The following is a 26,223-nucleotide window of genomic DNA, read 5'->3' as shown; positions in this document are numbered from 1 at the left end:
CATTTGATTTCATACGGAGAGCCATTGGTCATTAATTCACACACACTTTATCATCAAATGCCACGGAAGAATCTTCAGTGTGCATACTGTCTGGATCATCATATTTATTATAATTGTCTAATGTAAATTCAATCTGTCATAATTTCATTTCTTAACACTTGTGTGCTTGTGAAGTTAACTCTAAGGGTTGTCTGCTTTATTTGTGAGGTTGTGGTACTTCCTTACGATTTAATCCCTGCCAAGCTTGAGTCAAACTCAAAATATAACTGTCTTGTGGTTTGACGTACAGAAGCATGCTGCTCATTTCTTTGGTATGATTTCTTCTTTATATGTGGAAAGCTGTATTAATTGCCTCAAGATCAAAGTGTGACAAGGAGAAATATGCATTCAGTGGAGACCCAGAAGCAAGTGAAACAAACATAAAAAGTCTGGGTGAAATGAGGCAGATACAAGCAGCATTAGGACTATGCATCCTGCAGAATAAGGGAAGTACATACCTTCATACACATAGAAAAAAAAAAAATATCATTTTGGATTCAGTATCAACCAAACTTGGTAGATATTTCACATACAGGGAAATTGTAAGTTTTTCTGTTTTCACAGTCCATGGCAGTTACAAAAATCAACCGACTGCCAGAATTCCTCAGTGCTAGTTCCATGTCTGATTCAGCCTTATGTTTCATTTCACTGTGAAGGAAATGCCTTGGTAAGATACAAAGAGACAAAAGTTACTTAGGGATAGTTAACATATTTGTAACCCCATTTTTGCTCACCTGAGCAGGTAAGCTATTGCGATCATTCACCTTCCAGCATCCAGCGTGAATGAATTTTTACATTTTACAGTTAAAAACACCATGACTGATTTTCACCAAACTGTGGAGCTAGCATCCCCATGATGATAGGATTTCAATTTCTTCAACAACAACAACAAAATCATCGCCCCCCCCCTTTTTTTTAGGCCCCTGGTGTCCAAAGCCCCCAAATTAAGGAATACATCATTGTATGTAAGAATTTCCTGTAGAACCAACAGTGATAAGGTTCTGAATTGATAATATGAATAAGTAGATTAAGACTCTAGTTTCATGTTTGTGTGTTGCTGATTTGGGATCCAATTTTCACATTTTCATCTTTTTCTCGAATATGCATTGTCAAATTTCACCAAATATGGCAGCTAGTAGTCACTAGAGTGGAAGAATGTATTGTATACTACTAGGAATATCTTACCTTTTGTTTATCTCTTTACCAGTGCTGTATTCTCCAATACAGCCACTCTTTAGCTCGAAAAAAGAACAGTAGGTGGGAGACAACTAAAACTAACCCCAAACTAAAGAAAGGACTGCATGAAAGGCTAGCGTGCCCCCTGACCTTAGCTCCATCAGCCCCCAATACTTCCTTCTTTTCTCCATCTCGCCATAGTCACCCTGGGCTCTTCTTGAACCCTCCAAAATTCCTGCAGTTTTTGATCTTTCTTCTTGACCCTGTGGTGAGACGTATATTTGCCTTTTCATAACATGCCAGCACTCCAGGGACTTGTTTGGTTAGGAGTTCCCCTGTCTCCTCTCTGTGCTACTGCAGAGAGAAGCCTTACGATACATTGAGCAAAAGCTCTGTTCTTCTTTGTAGCACCTATTGTGTTTGTGCACCGTCTCCTTTCCTGTCATTGTAGTTTCGTATACACCTCTTACGGCTAAGTGTTTGTTCTTGTGTTTTCCTTTCTCCTTTCCCCTTTTGTGAGCCAGTGGACTGTCTGACGCATAATATTTTTGAGCAATGCCCCGCTCCGGTAAAACCTCAGCGGCTCCCGCTAAAACCTCAGCGGCTCCTGCTACGCTTTCTACCCCAACCCCTGACCCGAGTGGAAATGAGTGCAGGCATGTGTGAATCGGATGACACAGTCAGTACACCCATCGCGTCTAGTGCCTCCTTCCCCAGACCACAATACTACCGCCTGGGATCAGTCCCTCCGGTCAGGGCCCTGCCCCGAAGGGTCAGTCTTTTGACCGCTCCATGCTTTTTCAGGACTTTTTGAATTTCCTAGATCAACCCAACACGTGTATCTCTGGCTCTATGAATCGCATGCGATATCACTGGCACTTCAGCACTATTTTACATGACAGCCCACTCTGACCCTTCTGTTTGTGCATCAAATCCTTCAGCTACAGGGGCCATCCCTCAAGTGCAGCAGTCTCGGCCCGTATGTCCGAGCGTGTTATAACCCCTCCAGCTTTCCCCCAAATTACCCGTTATGGGAGTGCGGGGGAGGTAGGTCTCAGGGGTCCTCCCTCTGGGGGCGCTTCCAGTTTGGAGAGAGTTCCCGCGATGTCTTCCTCCTCAGAAGTGTTTGGGTCAGAAAGAGAGCCACCTCGGCCCCGATCTTGGGGGAAGTGGAGGATTTGGAAAATCTGTGCCCCTTCCTCCAAAGCACAACAAAAAAGCTGACTACCCAACCGTAAGTTTGGCAGACTCACCTTCAAAAGTAGTAGGCCACTTGAGTTATATTTATCTCTCTCGGGAAGCGATTATGGAAGACAGTTTCATCTCATCCGCTGACTCTGCGCTCATTTTGTTCCACTAATGTTTTCTTCTTTTAGTCTTTTTCTTGCTGTTACTTTTTCTTCTAAATTGTCCAACTTTTGACCAAAAAAATCGCAAAAGAAATTAATATATAAATGCCATGCAAACATACGCTTTAGTTACATGATAGATATCAACAATCATGTCATGAAAAGATAATTTTCAGACATTTTAAGTCAAGCATTGATAGAACATGGATGCCGCTTTGTTACGATAGTTGCACTATTTTTTCTTCTACTTCATCTTCGTTTTCTTTCCATGTACTTCTAAATAGCATGATTTTTGAAGAAGAAGAAAAAATCAGACAAAAGGAAATAGTGCGATGCAAACCTTCACTTTAGTTACATGATGAATAACAACAATTATGTCATTGTATGATAGCAGAAAATATAATTTCAGACACTGGAAGTTACATTTTTAGCCACGCAAAGTTAAGCTATAAACGCAGCTTTGATAGCGCGATGCCGTTTTGTTAAAGTTGCATCAATATTTTCTTCCTTTTCTTTTTTTCAAATTTTGTTTTTGGCTTATTTGTTTTCTTCTTAATAGTGTGAAACTTTAAACACAAAAGAAACGCATAAAATAAAGGATGAAAAGTGATGCAAACTTGCACTTTATTATGTGACAAGTGTCAACAATATTGTATTAAAGAAAAGATAATTTCATTGGCACAAAGTTAAGGTAAACTCAGCTTTGATAGTGGGATGACGCTTCGTTATATTTGCACCAATACTTCGTTCCTTTTTCTTTCCTTCTTCAAATTAGTGCAATCCTTGAAATAAAAAAGAAATGCAAAAGAAAGTGTAAAAAGTGATGCGCACCCACACTTTATTAAGTGGTAGGTATCCACTATATTGTCATAAAAGAAAAGATAATTTCGCAGACTATAAGTCACATTTTCAGTGACGCAAAGCTAAGCTAAAAGCAAGGTTGTATAGTGCGATGTCACTCCGTTAGTTGTACCAATATTTCTTCTTCTTTTTCTTTGCTTATTTCTTTCTAAATGATTGTGATCCGTGAAATAAAAAAGAAACGCAAAAGAAAGTATAAAAAGCAATGCAGACCCACACTTTATTTCAAGTATTCAGTATATTGTCATAAAAGAAAATATAATTTCGGATACTTCAAGTCACAGTTTCAGCGGTGCAAAGTGGTGCAAATTCAGTGGTGCAAAGTGAAGCAAATTTAAGTTAAATGCAGCATTGATAGTGTGATGTCCCTACCATTTGTTCCACTGACCCAGTATTTTCTTTTATTCTTTTTAATCTTTTACTTGCTGTTTTCTCATCTAAATTACGTGATTCTTGAAATTAAGACAAAAATGCAAAGAAAGGATAAAATGGAATGCAGACATTCACTTTAGTTACTATTGTTACTTTAGTTACATTCACTTTAGTTACAGTGTTCCACATTTTACAAGCGTGGCTTTTTTAGTGGAACACTGTTTTCCATCATTGTGATTATTTACTATTTTTGTTGCCATGACAAAGTGTATTGTTTCTTTTTTACGACATCATTCGTGTATAATATACTTTATATTGTATTGAAAAAATCCTTTATCAGACGAGTGTAAGAGAAATGAAAAAAAAATTGTATCACTTTGGATTATGTCAACTTTTTCTTTTCTTTTCTTTGTGATGATGGAAATAAATAAACTATTGAATTGAATTGAATTGAATTGAATACATGATAAATATCGACAATCATGTCTTAAAAAGAAAAGATAATTCAGGACACCTGGAGTCATTTCACAAATGCAGTGTTGATAGTGCAGTGCCGCTTCGGGAGTTTCATTATTTTTCTTCCTCTTTTTCATTTTCTCCTGTTATGTCTTCAACATGGATTCATCTTGAAACAAAAAAAGATAAATAAATGAAAGGATAAAATGCAATGCAACCATACATTTTAGTTACGTGATAAGTATAATATCAACAATGCATATGATCTGTTATAAACGGAGGGATGATTTCGGACACTTTTAGTAACATTTTTTAATTACGAAGTCGTAAGGCTACAATGCAGGTTTGATAGCGCGATGTCCTCCAATTTTGTCCCTTTCCCTTTTTTGCATGCTTCTCACGCACGCGCATGTAAGATGTCAGTGTGTGAGTGTTGTTTCTTCCCCCAATGACCCGACCACACGTTCAGTTTGAGCCGCCATGCGTAAATATTTCAAGCTACCTGACAACACTTTTCCGTCATGCGTATTTCATTTTTTGCCGAGAACGCTGGGTGAAGGAGTGGTGCCTAACCTGGGCTTCCCCAGCTCGTCTGCATCAGGGAAAACCCTTTGTTCAAAGTCCACCAGACTTCACGCTTACGACAGATGTGTCTCGGCTAGGCTGGGGTACGTGTTCATGTTGGGCCGCTGGACAGTGAGGGAATCCAGCGAGCATATCAACCTTCTAGAGTTGAAAGCGGTTTGGTTTGCCCTTCGCATCCTCGAGCCTTCAATTGTAGGTCGCTCATTTCTGGTCCAATCGGACAACAGAAAAACCGTTGCTTATATCAATCAAAAGGGAGGAACTCACTCCATCCCGCTGTGCAAACTGACCCTCTCCCTCTGGGAATGGAGTATCCAGAGAATTCATCTCCGGGCTCAGAGAATCTCGAGGCAGACTTCCTTTCTGAAGGGAGCTCTCTTGCCTCAGAATGGATGCTTCACATGGAGGTTTTCCAGAGGATTCATGCGGCCACCAGATCATTTGGAGGTAGACCTTTTTACCTCACCTCCGAATGCTCAGCTTCAGAAGTTCTGCTCTCAAGTGAATGACAACCGTTCGTGGAGAGTAGATGCAATTTCCTTCCCATGAATGCTTCAGGATCTTAACACCTTCCCCCCCTTTTGTTATGCTTCCCACAGTCCTGTAGAAGATCCTCCAGGCTGAGGCAGACCTATTTCTCACAGCCCCCTTTTGACCTCAGAGACCGTGGTTCCCTCTTCTGCTGAGCCTCGCGGTAAAAGTCCCCAGAGCTCTGCCTGCTCGACACAATCTTCTGGTGCAACCACTCTTGTCTGTGAGGCATCACAATGTTAAAGCCCTTCATCTTTCTCTCTGGCCTCTCTCAGGCACTAAGGCCAAGAAGCAGGCCTTTCTAAAAGAGCAGCACAGTTCACGGTAGAGTCTCTCTGAGAGTCATCTCACCCTACTTACGATTACAGACTTGAACACTTTAGGAAGTGGTGTCAGGTGTAATCTTGTGATCCATTACTGCCTCTGTAGGTCAGGTTGCGATATTTCTTGGTGGATGTCTTTGATACCATCTCCGGTTGGTTAGTTGACTGCATTAAGATGGCTGGTCCAGCGGCCATCTTTGCCGACTCGATTCAAGCCCATGACGCAAGAACACTCAGCTCTTCATGAGCGCTTTTTAACAGTGGAGGGCTACGAGATACCTACTGGTCTAACCCAAATTCATTCGTTTCTTGCTACTGTACCTTAATGATGTGGTAGACAAGGAAGCATCCTTTGGTAAAGCAGCCCTTCAAATGCCCGCTAAGTCTACCTCTGTTCCCGACTTTGGTTTTCAGAAGTCTTCTCACGAGCGCTCTTCGTCTTTCATTTCCATACCTCCCTTTGCACTAAACCGGTATCTGTGCCAATCAGCACTGGTCAAGAGATAAACAAAAGGTAAGATATTCCTAGTAGTATATTATGATTATCCGAAGGGATATATCTTATATACGAGTAGAATATCTTACCTTTTGAGTTTCCCACCCACCTTCCCCCTTGTTTTTGTGGTGGTTGGTTTACCTTTTTCTTTTTATCCGGCTATTGGAGGAAGTGTTGGGGGCTGATGGGGCTGAGGTCAGGGGGCATGCTAGCCTTTCGCGCAGTCCTTTCTTTAGTTTGGGGTTAGTTTTAGTTGTCTCCCACCTACTGTTCTTTCATTTCTGAGCTAAAGAGTGGCTGTATCAGAGAATGCAGCACTGGTTAAGAGATAAACAAAAAGTAAGGTATTCCTCTCTTATATAAGATATATCCTTTCAGATCATCATATTTTTTTACAAATAGGCGCCATGCCTTTCTTTTGGGCCCCTGATGGGCACAATGCCCAAGGAACCAAAGCCACCAGATTTTACAAATCTTTTCTAGATAAAATATATCTGATGGAATATAGAGGGAGAAATTGTTAGAGAATCTTTATCTACCATAAGACAAGAAATGCCCAGAGTTCGTGAGGTTTTGTTTTTTTGTTTTTTTTTTTTTTTTGTTTTGTTTTTTTAATGGCAGATAAGGGATGGCCTCCCAAGGGGCTGGAATCACATTTTGATCTTCTTTTTTATGACCACAAAGTATTGCTGGAAGCGTTATGTTTTCGAGTTGTCCATTTTTCCATAATCAATTTTGTGGACGCAATTGAGTGGACAAAGTTGGGTATATCAACTATTAGGTGCACATGCTCAAGGTCAAAGGTCAAGGTCAAATTTGCAAAATTTTACTTTTTCCCCCATATCTATGCAAAGCCCGAAGGTATTTTCTTGAAACTTAGTGTATACATCACCTGACAAAGATTCTCTTAGTAAAGATTTGGGCCATGGGGCCAAAGGTTAATCTATGATGCTAAAATTCCACTTTTTTCTCCACATCTCAAAAAATGGCTCGAGGTATCTTCGTGAAACTTAGTATATATGCTTCACTGCCTGTCTGTGATTCTCTTTGGACATTTTGGGTCTTGGGGTCAAAGGTCAATGTCAAAATCTCAAAGTTTTACTATTTTTTCCACATCTATGCCTCAAGGTATTTTCTTAAAACTTAGTGTATACAAGATTCTCTTGGAATTTTTGGGGTCGTGGGGTCAAAGGTCAGATTAAAATGCTGAAATTCTATTATTTAATACTGAAATTACACTTTTTCTCCATGCCTTGGAAATTACTCAATGCATAGGCTTGATAAAACTATGTATAAACATGCATTACTGCACAATAATTCTGTAGGGAAAGAGTGTGGCCATGGCGTCAAAGGTCAAGGGAAAGTGTTCAAATGTCACAATTTTCAAACAGTTTGAAAGTAGGTCAAAGAATTGTCATGAAGTTGGATGTTACCACTTACTGATTATTTGAAGAATTGTGGGCCGTAGGGGTCGAGGGTCAAAGGTCAAGTAAAAATGCTCAAATCTCCAAATACCTGCTCTCTTATCAAAACAATCTAGCCATCCATCTTAATGAAACCTAGTTCAAGGAAAGTAAACACTCAGCACATTTGTTACAAACATGTCACTTTAAATTTTTGCCAATTATGTTCAACTGTCTCAAATTGTCAAGATGTACTCTAGACTTATTGGGAGAAACATTCATTATGGCGTAGGCATACCAGTCGCCATAGCGGCATTTCTAGCTCAAAATGCATGGTCAAAGTTTCAACAAACTTGGCAGGTATTATTGCTAGTGTGATAGAATATACAAATAGACACCAATGCCCCCCACCCAAAAAACAAAACAAAACGCTCACGTTTGCTAGGTTCTACTTTTTATAGGTGATAGTCTGCAAGAAGGCATGGAAGGGGAACATGCAATACTCGGGTGAGCACTAGACTCATTTGTTTCTATGTGGGGGTGAGAAAATATCCTTTCCTTGAAAATTGACTTACTTTATCTTTGTTCATTTTCAAGAGATATCTCTTAGACACTACAGATGTCCTGTAACCTGTAGTATTAAAGTGTGTTCAGTAGACATAAGGTGTGAAGTGTTGTATTACAGATCTATACTCCATGACGAAATCAATTGGCCATCGACCAGTCATATAGTGTAAACATCAATGCAGTGACTCAATGGTAAATCTGCCAGGGATCCATAAATGAGCTCATGAGCCTGATATAACTCTTGTTATAAAAGGGATGGTAGTATTGGTGGAGATAAGAATTGGGCTTTTAACTTTTTGCGAGATACCAAGAAAACACTTATGAAATAGTACAAAGCATACCATTTTATGAGGAATTCAAAATTTATTTGATGAAAATCGGGTTTGGAATGACTGAAACATCGAAAAACAAAGTAAAACAAAGCGATCATAATAAAGTGTGGGTCCCACACTTATTAGAATCGCTCTGTTTTGGATATCTCAGCCATTTCAAAACCAATTTTCATCAATAAGCATTGAATTCCTCATGGAATTACAAGCTCTTTCATATATCATATGAGGTTTCTCATTATCTCACCAAAAAATGTTAGAAACTTGAAATTAGGTCTCAACAAAAACTATACGATCCCTTTAAAAACAACAACTTTGCATTTATTCAAATTCATGAAATTCTTCCGTCGAGATGTTTTCATTGCAAGTGATTGACAAATTGCCCTACATCGATGTCGATGTGGGGCAATTGTAGGGCAATTTGTCAATTAGTTGCAACTTTGCATTTGTTTTTGCAAGTTTAATGAAACTTTTACTTGTTTTCTTTTTCATTTTACTCTGTAAATACCAGCCCACATGAACATTGACCTATAACAATAACATTTACTCAAAGTGTCACATAATACATTTACAACCTGTCTGATTTCACTCAAACTTTTGCTGCACTGTTACTATGGTTATAAATACAAATTCTACCAACATCCTCCAGAAACTGAATGCCTCTTTATTACAGGTAAACCAAATTCCAATATGTTGTGGATTGAGTGCAAGAAGCACTATTAGTAGAACACATCAGTGAAAGATAGGGGAAAAACTGACAATCCAGTCAAAAGTTACAAATTTTAAAATTTTGGTGCTGTCACAGATCAATAAGAAGACTAAGAATGCAGTTCATGATGTCATATGTAGACCAGAAAAATAGAGAAAATATATAAAGAAAATTCAACATATTTTGACTTTTCTAACTTATTGAAAGAGCAATTGGCTTACTACTTTCAGAAAGGAACCATTCCAGTTAAAGTATAACCATGCCAATTTCTGAGGATTTTATACCATAAAAAAGGAATGTTTTTTTTTAAGTTGACATCTGATTATTTAAGATATGAATATATATAGTGTGCGTTCTTGCATTTTGCAGTAACTGTGGCAGTTGGTTTAAATATGATGTGAAAAGGTCACAAAATCCCTAGCAGCTTGGTGGGGAATGCCATATTTGAGCAGAAAGTGCTATGAATCACCCAAAAACTTCCCAAGCATCTGCACTCACTGATCCCACACCTCTCTGCATATGCATAGCAAGTACATTGATGTACACCAAGTTTGCTAAAGGCTGCATCTCGCCAACGGAGACGTCTCCGCGACGTCTCCAACTTATCAGTCGCAGCAGTCGCGGAGATGTCTCCAACATGAAAATGGCTTGCAGTCTCACCAAGGAGAGGACTTATGGCAGGTGTCGAAAAATTTCAAATATGATGGAGCCGTTGCAGGATCACCTGACTTGATCTAGGCAGGATGTCAGCACGCAGATGGGTCATATGGTTTCTAAAGTAGGTCAAACAGCGTCAACTAGAGTCGCGGAGATGTCTCCGCGACCTCTCACCAGTTTTTCTGGTCTCCAGCAGGTCTCAGCGACGTCTCGGAGACGTCTCGGAGACATCACGGAGACGTCTCAGCAGTCGCAGATATAATTAGTCTCAGCGACGTCTCCGCAACTGATGGAGACGTCTCAGAGACGTCACGGAGACTTCGCGAAAAATTGAACATGTTTAGATTTCTTGCGACTCCTCTGAGACTCTGTAATTTTCAGGAGACGTCTCTGCAACTAACAAAATCTGGAGTGGCGAACTAGTCACGAACTAGTTTCAATCCTGGTGAGATACCCCCTTTAGGTATACAGCTACACAATATGTGTGAGCAAATCTGTGAAAAGTCAAAGGCTCATCACAGCTTAATGGTGCACCACATATTCTTTCTAGGGTATGTGTGTGGCCCTGAAAATGGCCTACCCAATCCCAATGTTTCGCCATGGAAGCCTTCAAAGATTTCATCATACACAGCGTGTTTATATAGAAATGTTAATAGTTACCAGATCTACATCCACTTACAAAGCACTTTGCAGAAGATGAAAATTGTTCCTCAGTAATGCAATTTAATATGTCTCAGTATAACATGGGCATATTTGATCAGGTTCATGGAATGAGCTACACCAAAAGGAAGAAAAAATATATATATGATTGAAGACGAAAAGAAAAAGAAATAGCGAAGCTCAGTTCTAGGGGCACAACTTGTCTTTTCAAAGGTTCATTATTCTGAAAATTGTGAAGAGTTCCTTTACCCTAAACTGAAATTGAGTTTGTAAATCCTAAAAAAGATATGGTTCATTAAACCAAAAATGAAATAGGGTTCTTTAATCCGAAAATAAGGAGGTATCGTTCATCCCCCCAAAAAAAATCAAATAGACTGTGAGGGTTTGGTAACCTGAAAAGTAATTGAGGTTTGTTCATGCAAAAATGAAATTAGGTTTATTATTTTAATTTGAGAATGAATTAAATGGCATTTGCTATTGGCTCAGAAATGAAATAAACTACTTTAACAGAGACCTTAATTCTCCCGCTTTTAGGTCATTCTGGCAATTCCTCCTACTCTTCCCATTTGAGTTTGAATTTTCCTGGCTCTAACTACATGTACAGTATGTGTCTCCCGCTTAAAATTCAGCTTGGTTCGTCCCTGAAACACCTCTTTAAACACATGAATATCTGTGATCTTTATCATTGTTTTATACCTCATTTAGTTTTGTTCATATGGCTAAGATAGCACCAGAGAGCATCTGAATGACCTCAGAGTTTTCAGTGTCCTTTTAAATTGAGCCTTGGACCCTGGTTACAAGGGACATCATGCTTCACGTCTGTGATATTGTGCATTTGTTTGTGCCATTAGAGTCTCCACTTTGCTAGGGGTTCAAGGCAGGAGAATCTCTAGTTTGATACACCTTTCATAAAATGCGTCAAATGCAGATGATATTCACTTTTCTCAAATCTGAGCAGCACCAGAGTAATCCACATTATTCCAATGCTCATATTACAGTGTATAAAATTGCATGATAATCTGCATTGCAACCAGACTTGGAGTATGTGAACACAATTCCAAAAGTAGAAAAACACGTGGAGAGTGTATATCTCCACAAAGCAGCTCATTTCAGCCATGAATATATGTTACTGTCGTCCTTCTGGACAGTGATCCAAATCACTACCAAAATAAAATCATCTGTTCCTTGTGTCATTATCAACTTTTGCTGAAATTTTCATCCAGATCTGGTCATAACTTTTAGGTTATTTTACAAACAAGCAAACTGACAAACAAATACTGGCAAAAAAAGAACCTTCTTGGCGGGATGGCAGTTTGTTATTCCAAACTCAAGGCTCTTAAATCCAAAAGTGAAATGAGGTCTAAATTCCAAAGGTTCGTTTATCAGAAAATGAAAAGAGTTGTTTTTTCAAAGCTTGATTAATCCCATAAAAAGAGATAAGGTTCGTAAGATTCGCTATTATGCTTTTTTTTTTTCAGATTAATGTACCTGTGGTTTAACAAACTTATGGAATATAGCAAGAAATGTTCACAGTAACAAACCCTGTTTCATTTTCAGATTATCAAATATTAAGTATAGGGAATTTGATTGATTTGATTGATTTCCCTTCTTATCACCTCTCTCCTTTCCCCTCCCCTGAAGAATTAACGACAAGTATAAAGTTCCTCACACTGCAACAAACAACCACATGCAAGCAACTAATTTATCTACATCTCTTGTACAGTAATTTGAAGCAAAATGTTCATGAAGGAGTATCTCACTGAGCAGCAAATGTTTGCAAATGTGAATTTCAACAAATTTTAGGTTTTGTCAGTGTTAATATAGAGTTGGAATCAAGTTTGTTAAATGTTAAATCTTTTTGCAACAAGAATAACTGTTTGCAACTATTTATGAACCCTGAAAAAAACCTTAAAATTTGCTGCGTTTGGAGACATTGGCCAATCAGTGAGATACCCCCTCAGTGAAGAATAAAAAAAAACCATTAATGGCGATAGGTAGTTCAAAGTTTGACACCCATGCTTGTGGAAATTTCCACAAAAGCCAAGGGACAGGCAAAAGAATGCCTTGCATATATGCATTCCTTTGGTCGTAAACAGCATGTAAATAGCATGGAAACAGCAACGAATGTCTAGACCTAGTTTGTAAGTCAAAGACCCTTTGGATCGTTGCGATGTCATGATTCTATTTCTATTATCCGTCATGTCCAGATGGTGGGTGCTCCTATAAAAATGACCCACGAATATTTCTTGTATTTTAGGGAAAATGGTCTCCAAAATAAGCTCAAATTGCATCACAGAGTGTTTAGAACCCCAGAACCCTGGCCTCAGGAACTGTGTGCATGTTTTTGTTTGTTTATTTATTTCCTCACAAAGAGTGTTCCCATTTCTGATTTTCAAATGTTGGCAAGTATGATATTGCCCTGAACATATATATAATTATATGTATGTCAGTAACAAGTCAATGGAATGCGTACTTGGCATGAAAAATAAAAATTTGTGGAATTCTTATATTCTATATATTGTCAATACAAGACATCATGAACTCTAGTAGTCTTCTCATCTGGCAATGACGGCACTAAAATTTCAAAAAATCTGAACTTTTAAACAAATTGTCCAAGTCAAATTCATGAAATTCTTCCATTGAGATGTTTTCATTGCAAGTGATTGACAAATTGCCCTACATTGATGTAAATAAGCACTGAATTGATCAGTGTTTTAGTAGTAGCCATGTTAGAAGAAATCATGGGTGTACATACCTCCTGATCTCCAGACAGTTGTCATCTCCACTAGGCCACCAAGCTTCCGCCTGACAGCAAGTGTCAGTTCTAATGCTTATAGCATGCAGATTTTTGTTAAACTTCCACTGATGTGTTCTACAAATATTGGCTCTGCTACTCAATCCACATTTTTATTTGGGTTTTGGTTTCCCGTAAGTTCTTACGTAAATGCCACATTCTTTATATAAATTTACTTGTGCTTCATATTTTCAGCATTGACTCCAAAGATTACATTTGCCTCCTATTTTAGCACTCTCACAACCTTCTTGAAAAAGAGAGCTACAACCCTTAGAGACTTTTGCTAAAATGGTTTAAAGGATGTTTGTGTTTACTTAAGTTTTGTATTGCTAAGGTATTTCTGATGAAATAAGAATCTAAAACATGCATGTACGGTGTATCATTAGACTGTCAGTAGTACATGCATGGTTTAAAATGAAGTATTCCTGTCTATTTCTGATGGCACAAGAAACCCATTTTTCTTCAGCACTTTGATTCATCTGTAACTCTAAAGCCATTATGAATGAGTATTATTTCCATATTAGAAGCATGCTCATCTTCTCACAAACCATGTGTTGTTTTTTTCTCGAGGAAGCTTTCCTTAGGATGGGATTTCACGGAGCACGCGAACAATTTGCGAAGGACGCGTATGGCAAAATCCAGCATTCGTATTTTAGTCTGCAAAAGATCGCCAAACGAACTTGAGGGTTCGGAAGCGTCGTCAAGTGTTCGTGAATGTCGTTTTTACTTCGGCGAGAATTTAAAAAAAGTTTGAAATTTTTTGCGAACTTTTCCGCACACTTGGTCATGAGTTGCTCTGGAATTGTTCTCAAAGGTGTCTTTAAAGCCTCGTCATATGCGCAAGACCTTCGCAATACACGCGCGATGTTCGCAAAATGTTCGTGAAACCCCAAACAGACTCCGAAACTTTGGAGAATGTCTCGCCTATGTTACGCGAAATCTGCGAAGTTTTTCCGATCATTTCACGACGTAATCGCAAACTGTTCGCGTACCTTTTGAGACATTCTCGCGAACATTTACCGCACGTTTGGGGGATGTATGACCTATACGTTTTCTACAAATAAAAATCGTAGCATACATCTAAACATCAAACAATTATTAACTATAGTAACAAAAGAAATTAAAGACTAGTAAATAGAAACAAATGTTTGATATTCAAAAAAAATCGCAGAATACACTTAAAATTAATCTAAAGTAATTTAAATTTCATTTGAACTATAGAGATTATGTGTTGGAGGAACTGCACGAAAAAATCAAATGCTTTACTAGTGGAGATAGGTCCTAGGAAAAAAAAAATGTAGGCAAGCACACAATGGAGAAATGAGAGAAAAAGAAAGGAGAAATAGAGGAAAGAAAAAATTCAACTCAAGACAGCTTCCACCTCTCCTTGGGTACATTTTCTCCCATGATTATTGAAAATTTTTTGTTGTTCGCATTTCTGTCGCGTGCTCTTCGTTTACGTAACATGCTGTACTTTAGCAATGATACACACGACATTCGCACATACGTCGTGGAAACTTCACACAAATTGCGCAAGAATAGTTTTCGGCTTCATTGTCGGAACACATTCGGAGAAAAACTTTTCCGAATGCTGGATATTGTCATTCGCGTCCTCCGCAAATTGTTCGCGTGCTCCGTGAAATCCCACCCTTAATCTTGTATTATGGTATACCATGTGAAGTCACTAATACACCTGCAATCATCTTCAATACATGGTATCAACCTTTGTGGTGTAAACAGTTTCTAATAATGTAATTGATGAGCCTTATTTATCATTAAAATGATAATATTAAATGTATTTCAAATTTGAAAATTTAGGGTTGAGTCAATATTACTTTTGTGAAGTGAGTCTGTTTTGTTTGAAAATAGATTTTTAATCCCACAGCCTAGATATGTACTCACCTGGGAAATATCATGATCTCCTCCCATGCCCACCCCCCCCCCCAAAAAAAAAAAAGATGGTAAAAAAACACATCTGTAGACATTAACCTTAATTTGAAATCTCCTAAATAGTCAGCAATTTACCATTTATACTGACAAATGATATTCATGCTTCTGCCATGAAGTGTCGCCAGAGGCACTTTGTCGTAGGGTTATCCGTCCATCCTCCTGTCATTTCATCTTTACATTTATCTGTCTGTAATCAAAGTTGTAGCATAATTTAAGAACTGTCCAAGAAAGCCAAATGAAACTTGGCATGTGTACTACATGTATGAGTAGACTATATTGTGCCTATTAACTTTTGAGTGCACATGCTCAAGGTGAAAGGTCAAGGTCAAATTCTTAAAATGTCACTATTTCCCCCATATCTCTGCAATGAGTGAAGATAATTTCATGAAACTTGATGTATACATGTATTACCAGATAGAAACTCTCTAGAAAAAAGTTTTTGGGCCATGTGGTCAGAGGTCAAAGGTAAGATGAAAATCCGTCGTGGGGTTTTCAAGAAGATGAAAATGGAAAAAGTTAACGCATGACAGACAATGCACGACATAGTGTCTGGTAATACGTCGCATAACTCATGATGGGTCAAAGGTCATGTGAAAACGTAACAGCTAGCATTCTTCTGCTCACTTCACTGCATCTGGCTGACAGATTTTCGTGATTTGCTGGTGTATGTTTTCTCTTCTCAATACTTCCCCCCCCCTTCCGTCTCTGCTGAGGACACAAAATGTATATTTTTATGCTTCCGCCACGAAGTGGTGCCGGAGGCATTATGCTTTCGGGTTGTCCGTCCGTCCGTACGTCTGTCCGTACGTCTGTACGTACGTCTGTACGTCCGTACGTCCGTCCGTCCGTCCGTCCGCTTTCGTTTACGCGATAACTTGAGTAATAATTGCTGGAATTTTACCAAACTTGGTCCAAGTATGAAGTATGATGGGGCAATTATTTGATTAAATTTTAGGTGAAATCGGCTGAAGGTCAAAGGTCAAGGTCAAATCATGAAATTGTATCCATTTATGCGATAATTCAAGACTGGATGGAGCAAATTTCACCAAACTTTGTTGGAGGATGATGTATGATGGGACAATTACTTGGTTTTTCAGTGAAATCAGACAGAGGTCAAAGGTCAAAGATCAAGGTCAAATCCTAAAATTTATCTGTTTACGTGATAACTCAAAACTGGATGAAGCAGCTTTCACCAAACTTGGTCCAAGGATGATGTATGATGGGACAATTAGTTGAGTAGAGTTTAGTGACATTGGCAAGAGGTCAAAGGTCAAAAGGTCAAGGTCAAATGCTACAAATGTTGCAATTTCCCCCATATCTATGCAATGCCCAAAGGTATTTTCTTGAAACTTGGTGTGGACATGTACTACTGCGTAAAGATTCTCCAGAGAGAGTTTCATGTCATAAGATCAAAAGGTCAAAGGTTGGGTGAAAGTGTTGCAATATCACTTTTCTCGCAAAGATTCTCTGGGAAATTTCCAGCCAGAAGGTCAAAGGTTAAGGGTCAAAGGCCAGGTTTCAATGCCCCCCCCCCCCAAAAAAAAAAAAAAAAAAATATATATATATATATATATGTATATATATTATTTTGTACTGTCATTACATTCTTTCTTCATACCTTGGAAATTACTCAATGCATAAAGTTATAAAAAGGTCTGTCAGAATTCAAGTAAAAATTCTCAATTCCCCAAATATGTGTACCTGCACTCTTAGAAAATTATAGGAAACCCAGTTCAAGATATTTCTGACAAACCTGTCATTTCAATATTTTGCCAGTTATGTGAAACTGTCATGGATCACACATTGTGAAGACATTGTACTATACGCCTATTGGGAGAATCATGCATTATGGCGGAGGCATCAGTCGCCATAGCGACATTTCTAGTTGTAATTGTCTTAACCCTATCATTATCATTCTATTATACTGTTAATAATGCCATAATAGCAACTGTTTATCTGCTTGCAGCATTTGGTTTATCCCATCACCAAACCTGCATTTTAGAAGAATTATTTTTTATATCTTCAAGATTTTTGTCTTCCTTCCTTCTTTTTTTTTTTTTTTGTCATTTGTTGTACCTGTGCTCCTTATCTATCTCTTGCTTTTAGGTAGGTTCCATTATATTTCTTTAGCATGTATTCTCAGATTCCAACTTTCATAGATTGACCACCATGTGTGTTTGCAATATATGCTATTATGCATTGCTTCTTAGCTGGATATCATGTATCATTTTGTTTTGTTATTTTGATGTATTTTTTACTGAAAAATATGAAAATAGATTCAAATTGAAATTATAGTGAAAATGCTGAAAATTCACTTTTTTGCCATATCTTGGAAATGGCTTGATGTATCTCTATGAAACTTAATACAAATGTATGTAATACCTGACAGTGATTCTCTTGCAAATTTTGGGGTCAGAGGTTAAGGGTCAAAAGTCAGGTTGAAATGCTAATATTCTACTTTTTAGTGCTGAAATTTCACTCTTTTCTTAGTGCCATGGAAATTACTCAATGAATACAGTTTGATAAATTAGATATATACATGCATTACTGCACAATGATTTTGTAGGAAAAGATTTTGGCCATTGGGGTCAAAGGTCAAGTGGAAATGTTGAAATGTCATATTTTTTAGCTCACCTGACCCATAGGCTCAAGTGAGCTATTGCTATTAGTCATTGTGTGGTGTGCATCGTGTGTCGTCTGTCGTGCGTTAACTTTGTCCAATTGCATCTTCTTCTTAAAAACCCCATGACAGATTTTCACCAAACTCAGCAGGCAGTATCCCTAAGGTGATAGGATCCCAATTTTTTTAAATGGGCACCTTGCTTGACCCCTTTAAGGTCATGGTCAAAGCCGATTGATTTAAGAAATCTTTGGGAATCTTCTTCATTGGAATCAGAACAAATAAATTCAGTTAATCCTATGAGTACATAGATTGGTGACTGTAGTTTCATGTTTGTTCATGGCAGATCCGGAGATGGATTAGAGGTCATGTTAGGGCCCAATTTTCACATTTTCATCTACCAGGTACTTCTTGAAAGTGCATGGTCAGATTTTCACTAAACGCAACAGTTATTATAGCAATTCCTTGGATGGACCCTTTGTCTTGGGGCCCAATTTTCACATCTTCATCTACCAGGTACTTCTTGAAAGTGCATGGTCAGATTTTCACCAAAGTCAACAGTCATTATAGCAATTCCTTGGATGGACCCTCTGTCTTGGGGCCAAATTTTCACATTTTTCTCTTCTTCAAAAACACATGCTCAAATTTGTCACTGAACTTGACAGGCAGTATCACTAGGGTCACAGTGTATATTTAGTACAAGGACTTCAGGACCCCAGAACCCCTTAGTAGGGAATCTATGTATCAAAAAATAAAAAGAAAGAAAAAAAGACAAAAGAAAGAAAGAAAACCATAACTGCTCTGAGTAAGTTCAGCGTACATAATTAGTGATTGTACTTTCAAGGCGTATTTATGGTAGATTCAGGGGTTGGACGGGAACTGAATTGAGGGCAGTTTATACCTATTGATATTTTGTGTTTTATTAAACAGTATATATCACTGTAGTCAAATTTTCTATATAATATATACTTGGCAGGTATTTTTACCAGTGTACTAGAATAAATGGACACCATGCCCCCCTTGAGGCCCTAAAAGCCTCCCTCCTGCCTGCCCCCCCCCCCTTGTTTGCCCATAATAATTTGAAAATTGCTCAAAGTATTTGCATGAAAATCAGATGTTACTAGTTATTACTAGTTGTGGCTATTTGAAGAAAGTTGTAGACCATGGGGTCAAAGGGCAAGGGTCAAAGGTTCAGTGAAAATGCTCAAATTCCTGAATACATGTTCTTTGAAATAATTCAGTCATCTAGATAAAACCTGGTTCAAGGAATGTACGCATTGTATAAACTCAACATGTAAAATAAGGTTGTGCTGTCAAACATTTAAACTTGTAATTTCAATTTGTTGTTAATCATGTGAAACTGTTTTCTCACATTGTCAAGATGGACTATAGACCTATTGGAGAATATTGAAATGCGAGATGGCAGAGGCATACCAGTCACTGTAGCAACAATTCTAGTATTTTGTATTGGGGGGGGGGGGGTTGGAGAAGAAGATGAAATTATTGTATGACATTCTTATTTGTTTCAGAAGCCTTTAGGTGATATTGCTGTCAGCAGATTTTTATAGTTTTGGTCACAATATTGATTGTTTGGCAATCCTCATATATCATGACAAACCATTGTGAACAATTTTCACACATGTTCTCACTGTTTTCTTCAAAATTCGTGGGGTTGTGATACGAGTTGTCCACATTGATTGAATGATAAGTTTAAAGATTGTGATTTGCTTCAGTGTACAACAATGTTTTTTCTTGGCTTTCCTTATTAATGGAGATGTCAACTTCAGTTTCCTTTCGGTGTTGTAATACCTCTTAGTATCACAATTTCTTAACTTTCATACATACTCATATTCATAATACTTTTTTGTCTTTAGTGCAAATGAAACTATGATTTGCTGATTTGATCGTAAAATGTTTCAAAGCATTCGCATTATTGTTAAATCATCACAAATATCTTTTTTTTAAAAACCATAATTCAGAAATAAAAACTAGTCATGGAAACGCTTTCAATTATTCAAATGTAGCAATTATTTGCATAGCATTTGTAGTTTATTAACATTACTGTGTAATTAACTTGCAAATCATTCTTGACTGTCAATTACTGTGAAATGAATGAACTCCAAACAAAAATATGTTGAAATCCTCTAAAACACAGTTTAGCAATGGTGCATATCACAATTAAGATGTAGACATAGAAATAATTTTGACTATTTCTCAAAGCTTCACTGACTGAAGAAGTTGAAATAAGTTCTCTCCCCCAGGTAAGAAACAGGACTTCCCCAAATGATCAAAGTTTGGTATTTTAAGTCAGGAGAAACAGGGGGCTGTTAAGCCTTACAACTTGTGAGTCATTGGCTTGGTCGTGTTTGAAAGTGAGTTGTCTTTTTAACATAAGGGTGAAGGCTGCCTGAACTGTAACTGATTTCATTATGTGTCATTGGGACAAACTCATTTTTATGTGTCACTGGGCAGTAAATTTGATTTAATTTTCGCAGTGTCTTCCCATTAACTGTTCTTATAGATATATTCTTAAATCAGCAATCAATTTCAAGTTTGTTTTAGTGTTTGATTCTCATCTGAAGTATTGTGTTCTATGCTTTTTTATATACATTATTTCATCCATAACTTCTATTCTGACTAACAACATCAATTATTAGATATTTTCCAACTCCTTCATTGTATTTGATCAGTCTTAACCACTTGACTGCGAACCACGTATATAGACATGCTTTCGATTCCGCCTGCTGGTGCGGAGCACGTACATAGACGTGCTTAGGGTATTTGCACTTTCAAGACGATAGCACCGCATCATGCTTACCCCTACTGTGTAATTAGCACTGCAGTGATGTTATTCAGGTCTTGAACAGTAGATGGTGCTCTCCAAAAGAAATCTGGCAATTTTCAATCACTGTGTGGACAATTGTGTACTAACTGTTTTGACTAGTGTACTGAATGGGAAAAAAAAAAACTTTCAACATGGCGGCCTCCTGTTCGCATTGGTGATCTCATAATGTGGATTATACTTTCGATGATAGAAGTGAAAGTGATTTGAGTGACTGTTCAGATATTTCTGAAGGGGAAGAAGAAGACTTCATGGATCTTGGAAGTGAGGATCATGGTGAGAGTGGAAGATCTGATGATGATAGTGATATCTTAGTCCCACTAATGGATGTTGGTGAAAGTCCAAGCAGACATTCACCTGACACATTCACCGGACACAGACCCCAAGATATCAACAAGAACATAGCTGGGTCAGTGGAAAAAAATCATAATTATGTCTATTTACAGCTCCATTCAATTATGACATAAATCAAACAAAAATTTAAAAAAAAAAGAATAAAGGTAAAAAAATACATATCTATGCAATGTATACATGAATATCCTATTTCCCCCAAATGCTGTAATGTGTTACCTGTAGCACAGGGGTATGAATGCGCGTGTTTAGCCAATAGTAGTCAAGTGGTTAATGGTGTTACTATGTTGCATACTTTTTCCAGTTAGCTGCAGAACAAACAAAAAAAGAAAAACACATACTGTACATAGTATTTGTTTGCCAGTGTTCAAGGCACCGTAATTCAAAATTGCAATAAAGAAATGTCGGAAGCATTTGATGATAAAGTATCACAGTGGGAAAATCGATGTCATATTCTAGCTAATTTTGGGTCCACTCTGAAGATATCATTTATCTTGCATGAAGCTGACCAAATAAATTCTTTGTTTCCATTAAAACTCATAAGGTTTCTTTATTTTTAGTGCATGAATTGGCTGTAAGAGAATGAACACATTGAAAAACGATTGTGTTAGCCCTTTCCTGGAGCACTGACTAGATGTACATTTCCTTTGTTAAAAGGTGTATGTCTCCTCTAGTACAGGTCATTTAGGGTAGGAAGACGTAGGTTTTAATGGCCGAAGGAAAGACATCACCATAAAAAGCTTTAGATCATGTGTCGGGTCTAGTGGGATTTCCTGAAAAAGACTCTCTATAAGGTCCTAGTGGCATTTTGAGCGAAAATTGGGCACCACACTCTTTTACCTAATTAAAGGACAAGTTCACCTTCATAAACATAAGGATTGAGAGAATGCAACAATATTAGTAGAACACATCAGTGAAAGTTTGAGGAAAATTGGACAATCGATGCAAAAGTTATGAATTTTTAAATTTTTTGTGTTGGAACCGCTGGATGAGGAGACTATTACAGCTTGTGAGTCATATGCGTACAACAGTATAAAGAAAATGTAAAGAAAATTCAACATATTTTCACTTTTTTTCGCATAATAAAAGAGCACTTGACTTGCCTCTTTCTAAAGGCAGGGGGAATCATATTACCCATAACATTTGTCGGTAACGAGTCGGGGAAACGTGTACTTTTTTCAAAAGATGAAATTTTGTGAAATTCTCTTTATATTTTCCTTATATTGTTGTACGCATGTGACACCTAAGTTATTCACACACTGCAGTAGTCTTCTCATCCAGCGGTTACTGCACAAAAACTTCAAAAATTCATAACTTCTGAATGGATTGTCCGATTTTCCTCAAACTTTCAGTGATGTGTTCTACTAATATTGCTACATTCTCTCAATCCTTATGTTTATGAAGGTGAACTTGTCCTTTAAAGTGTACTGAATCTGAGAAATTTGGCTCCAAGGTGAATTCATTGACTTTGACTACTGATAGATATGCATGAACAAAATGGTGGCTGAATCACCAGAAATTGCAATTTGAGAGCTTGATTTTCTCGAATATCTATAAAGTCAAGAATTTCATATAATGGAATGGAATACACTGTTTTATGGGTGAACAATTCTTTTAGTTACTAAATAGTTAATGTGTTTTATCAATATGTGATTTGATGCTCAAATATGCAAATAAGTGTCAACAGTACTGGGAGCATAATTTCCAGCATTCTTCTCTTTTTTTCTGTTGAAAGGGCACTTCTATTTTCATGAAATGTCATGGAATTGATACAGGAGATATTGCTGTACAATATCTATATAGGCGAAAGGGTGCACATTCAAAGGCAACCCTGTCAGAGATGCCCAAAGTAACCCCTATACCCATGGTAATACAAGAAACATGCAGTGTACATCAACACGAAGACATATGCTTTTTATGGGTACGTGCCTTTAAAAAGTTGTTTCGGCCGGGTAGCAAAAATTCTTTAATTCTCAAAAAATGTAATGGAATCTGTAGATGAGACATTGTTCTAAGAAGCCCCCATTCCACTGTAACGATCTGGATCCTGATCTAGCAGATCAGGAGAGAGCGGTAAAAGCGTACAGGTATCGGAAGCATCGTAGCAGCAGCGTTTGGAGGACGAGTTGGAGCCGGCATGTTTTCAGATTGGGAAGAAATTTTGAACCCGTTCAAAATTTCTTCCCGATCTCCCCAATCAAAATTGACCTATTTTTAATCATTAGGCAAGCGGGGAGAGCATAGTCGTTCCAGTCATATAACAAAGACGCTTTTTGAGGTATACAAGAAATGTAATAAAGATGATACAGGAGACATTGCTTTGCAATAGCAATATAGTCTGGGAGGTGCCTAAATTTATCCCACCTCAATGGTCCATTACAAGACATGCATTATAGCAAAGCAAAGTGTTCCGACCATATAGTGAAGACTCATTTATTTTCCAAGAAAATGGTAATGGAGATGATAAATTGATAGAAGAGACATTCCTGTACAATATCTTTATAGTGAAAGGCTGTGCATTCCAAGGCAACCCTGTTGAAAGTGCCAAAGTTACCCCACACCCACTGCAATATAGAAAACATAGAGTATTTATGTGACCCTGCACCACAAAACCAACAAAAATTCATGCATGGTAATTTTCCTTGAGGACTCAAACTAGATAAAATGGTCAACCTATTTAATCTTCATTTGTTCATATTTTCTGAAGAAAAAAAATTCTTCTCCATAATTCTAAAGTTTGGGATCATAAAATGAATGGAAAATTGTGGATTTGATTTTTCCAGTTTTTTCAGAACACTTTTTTTTTTGTAGAATAGTGTGATGAGCTATGTCTTCGAGGCCCTTTTCCATGTCTTCAAAACCCATTTTATACACAACCGTTACTTTTAACTCTTTAATAACTTTTGAAAGGATCGTGCTAACGTACTGCTTTTAGAGTTGGTATCAGTTATGAATAGAATGTGGTTGATACATGTAAGTGTGGAAAATTTCAGCTTCATGTTGTAATCCATTGTTTGTGATTGCTAGAGAGTTTTACTTTCTATTTTTGTCCCGTTCATTGCACTGAGAAGAGACCCTCAAACTTCAAAGCCTCTTTTCTCATTAAACACTTTCCAGAATGTGTGTGTATGTACTTTCTTCCATTTTTAGATGGGTTAAAAAAGTCCATCTGTAATGAATTAATACATCAATTTAAAGCTTAGAGCCTGCTTTTTCAGAATCTGCCCTTGGCTTAAAATCCATATCTGGACACTTTTTGTTCTTGGTGGTTTTCTGATGCAGGGTCACATACCCCTTTAACCGCAATGCATATGTTCTATGGGTATGTGCCTTTAAAAAGTTATTCCGACCATATAGCAATGACACTTATATTTTCATGAAATGTAGTTAATGTAAATGATAGAGGAGACATTGTTTTACAATATTAATTCCATATAGTAACTAGAAAAGCACTCTGAGAGCGCAGACCTCCGTCAAGCATGCAGCTCATTTCCACCACTGATCTTGTTCTTCCATAGAGATATCAGTGATTTCCACCCATACGTGTACTGAAAGTCGCCCGATTTCCCAATATATTAGAAGCCTTTGTTACGTCATAAACCCTCAGCTGCACAGCGCGCCTTGTCCTAGCAGAAACCCAAGGACGCACTCTAGTGCGCGCATGCAAACCTCAAATACGTTCAGCCTGAACTCCAAAGTTCATTGACCCTACCTGCCAAAATATCAAAAATCCTTCATAAATTCCCCAACAATTCTTGGATCACCACCAAAAGTTAAAGTGAAAACTAAGTTTCGGTAAGTGCTTGAGAACCCGTCTAGCACCATTTCATTTTTGCTTGCAATATATCGAAAGAGTCCACTAAGAAACTTACCTGGCTCACGCGGTTTGCCGGAATGATGAGTCGATTTGGAGTATTTTGAGAAAAATAATAATTGTAGGAAAACCGACTTTTATTCCAGAAGGCTCCAGACTAACTCGGTCTCGGGAAAAATTCGACCCTACTTCAGACAATTCACACGCAGTTCGTGATCGCCACATTCTACTGGCCACTGCATAATACCAAATGAGGCCTAACTGAATGGACAGGAAAGTGCGTGCTAACGTAATCCTGTACAAAACAAAACAAAAATGACAGTGCGCGGTCCTCAGTTGCTGAGACGCGCGGTCTTTGGAGTTTTTGTTGTTGTTTATCAAGCGCCTTTGATTGTTTTAGAGGTGCTTGATAGGCGCACACTAATTTTGCATGCGCGCAAAAGAGGTTTTTGATGCGCGCATTGTAACAACTCGGACCATTACTGCGAGTAGCCAGAACACGAAGCGCTAGTTTATACAGGCTGCTCCCATAGGACAACACTGTACAATCAGAGGGACAACCATGATTACAACTCATCCCGCCTTCAAAGCGAAGCCGAGTTATCCCCGAGTCCGAGTTTAGCCTGACCCCGTTCGGGTAAGTACTGAGACTGAACCTTTTTGGTTAATATTTCGCATTTTCGTCGTTACCCATTGAATATCTTGTTATAACATCGTTATCCTGCACATTTCCTAAGCATACGTTCACATTTGGGAGCGAAATTTGACAACTTTTGCAGGCGTACCAGAACTTTGTTTGGGCTTTAATTGTTTGTTACTTGTGTCATTCTCAACCTTTCCTGCAAGTTTCATCCTAATCCGTTAACTACTTTTTGAGTTATTTTGCACACAGACAAACTAACGAACACACAAACCAACGGTAACGAAAATATAACCTCCCTTGGCGGAGGTAAAAAGGGTGTATGTTGCGACACGGATTGTCGCCCCTACACGGATTGTCGTCTAGCGGCAATCCGTAACGCTTGTGCAGTTCCCAATTTTTTACCTCGAAGGCGACAATCCATGATGGCAAAAAATTTGTTGCGACACGGATTATCGCCCCGTCAAGGACTGTCGCCCCGGGCTCGGGGTGGTTCCTCCGGTGTTAAGCTTTGGTGGGATGGGTATGACTGGTAAGTTATGCATATGTGTGTGTGTGTGTGTGTGTGTGTATTTGTTGTGAGCTGCATGATATGTGATGTGTATGATTTGTAGGTGCGTACAATAAGTGATTTATGTATGGATTTCCGTATTGTTGTGTGTGTGTGTGTGTGTGTGTGTTTTGGAGTATAATAATACA

General features: G+C 38.1%; 1 protein-coding gene across 1 annotated transcript in view; it reads left to right on the top strand.

The window, feature by feature from the left end:
* Positions 1-26,223, top strand: part of LOC139735934 (uncharacterized) — a 202,853-nt gene that overhangs the window by 82,950 nt on the left and 93,680 nt on the right. The gene's annotated exons all lie outside the window — the stretch shown is intronic.

Source organism: Diadema antillarum, unplaced genomic scaffold (genome assembly GCF_040938485.1).
Source record: "Diadema antillarum isolate AM-2024a unplaced genomic scaffold, OU_Dant_1.0 seq00000610_RagTag, whole genome shotgun sequence".
Classification (NCBI taxonomy): domain Eukaryota; kingdom Metazoa; phylum Echinodermata; class Echinoidea; order Diadematoida; family Diadematidae; genus Diadema; species Diadema antillarum.
Note: the sequence above shows the minus strand (reverse complement) of the source record. Positions and strands in the feature narration are given on the sequence as shown.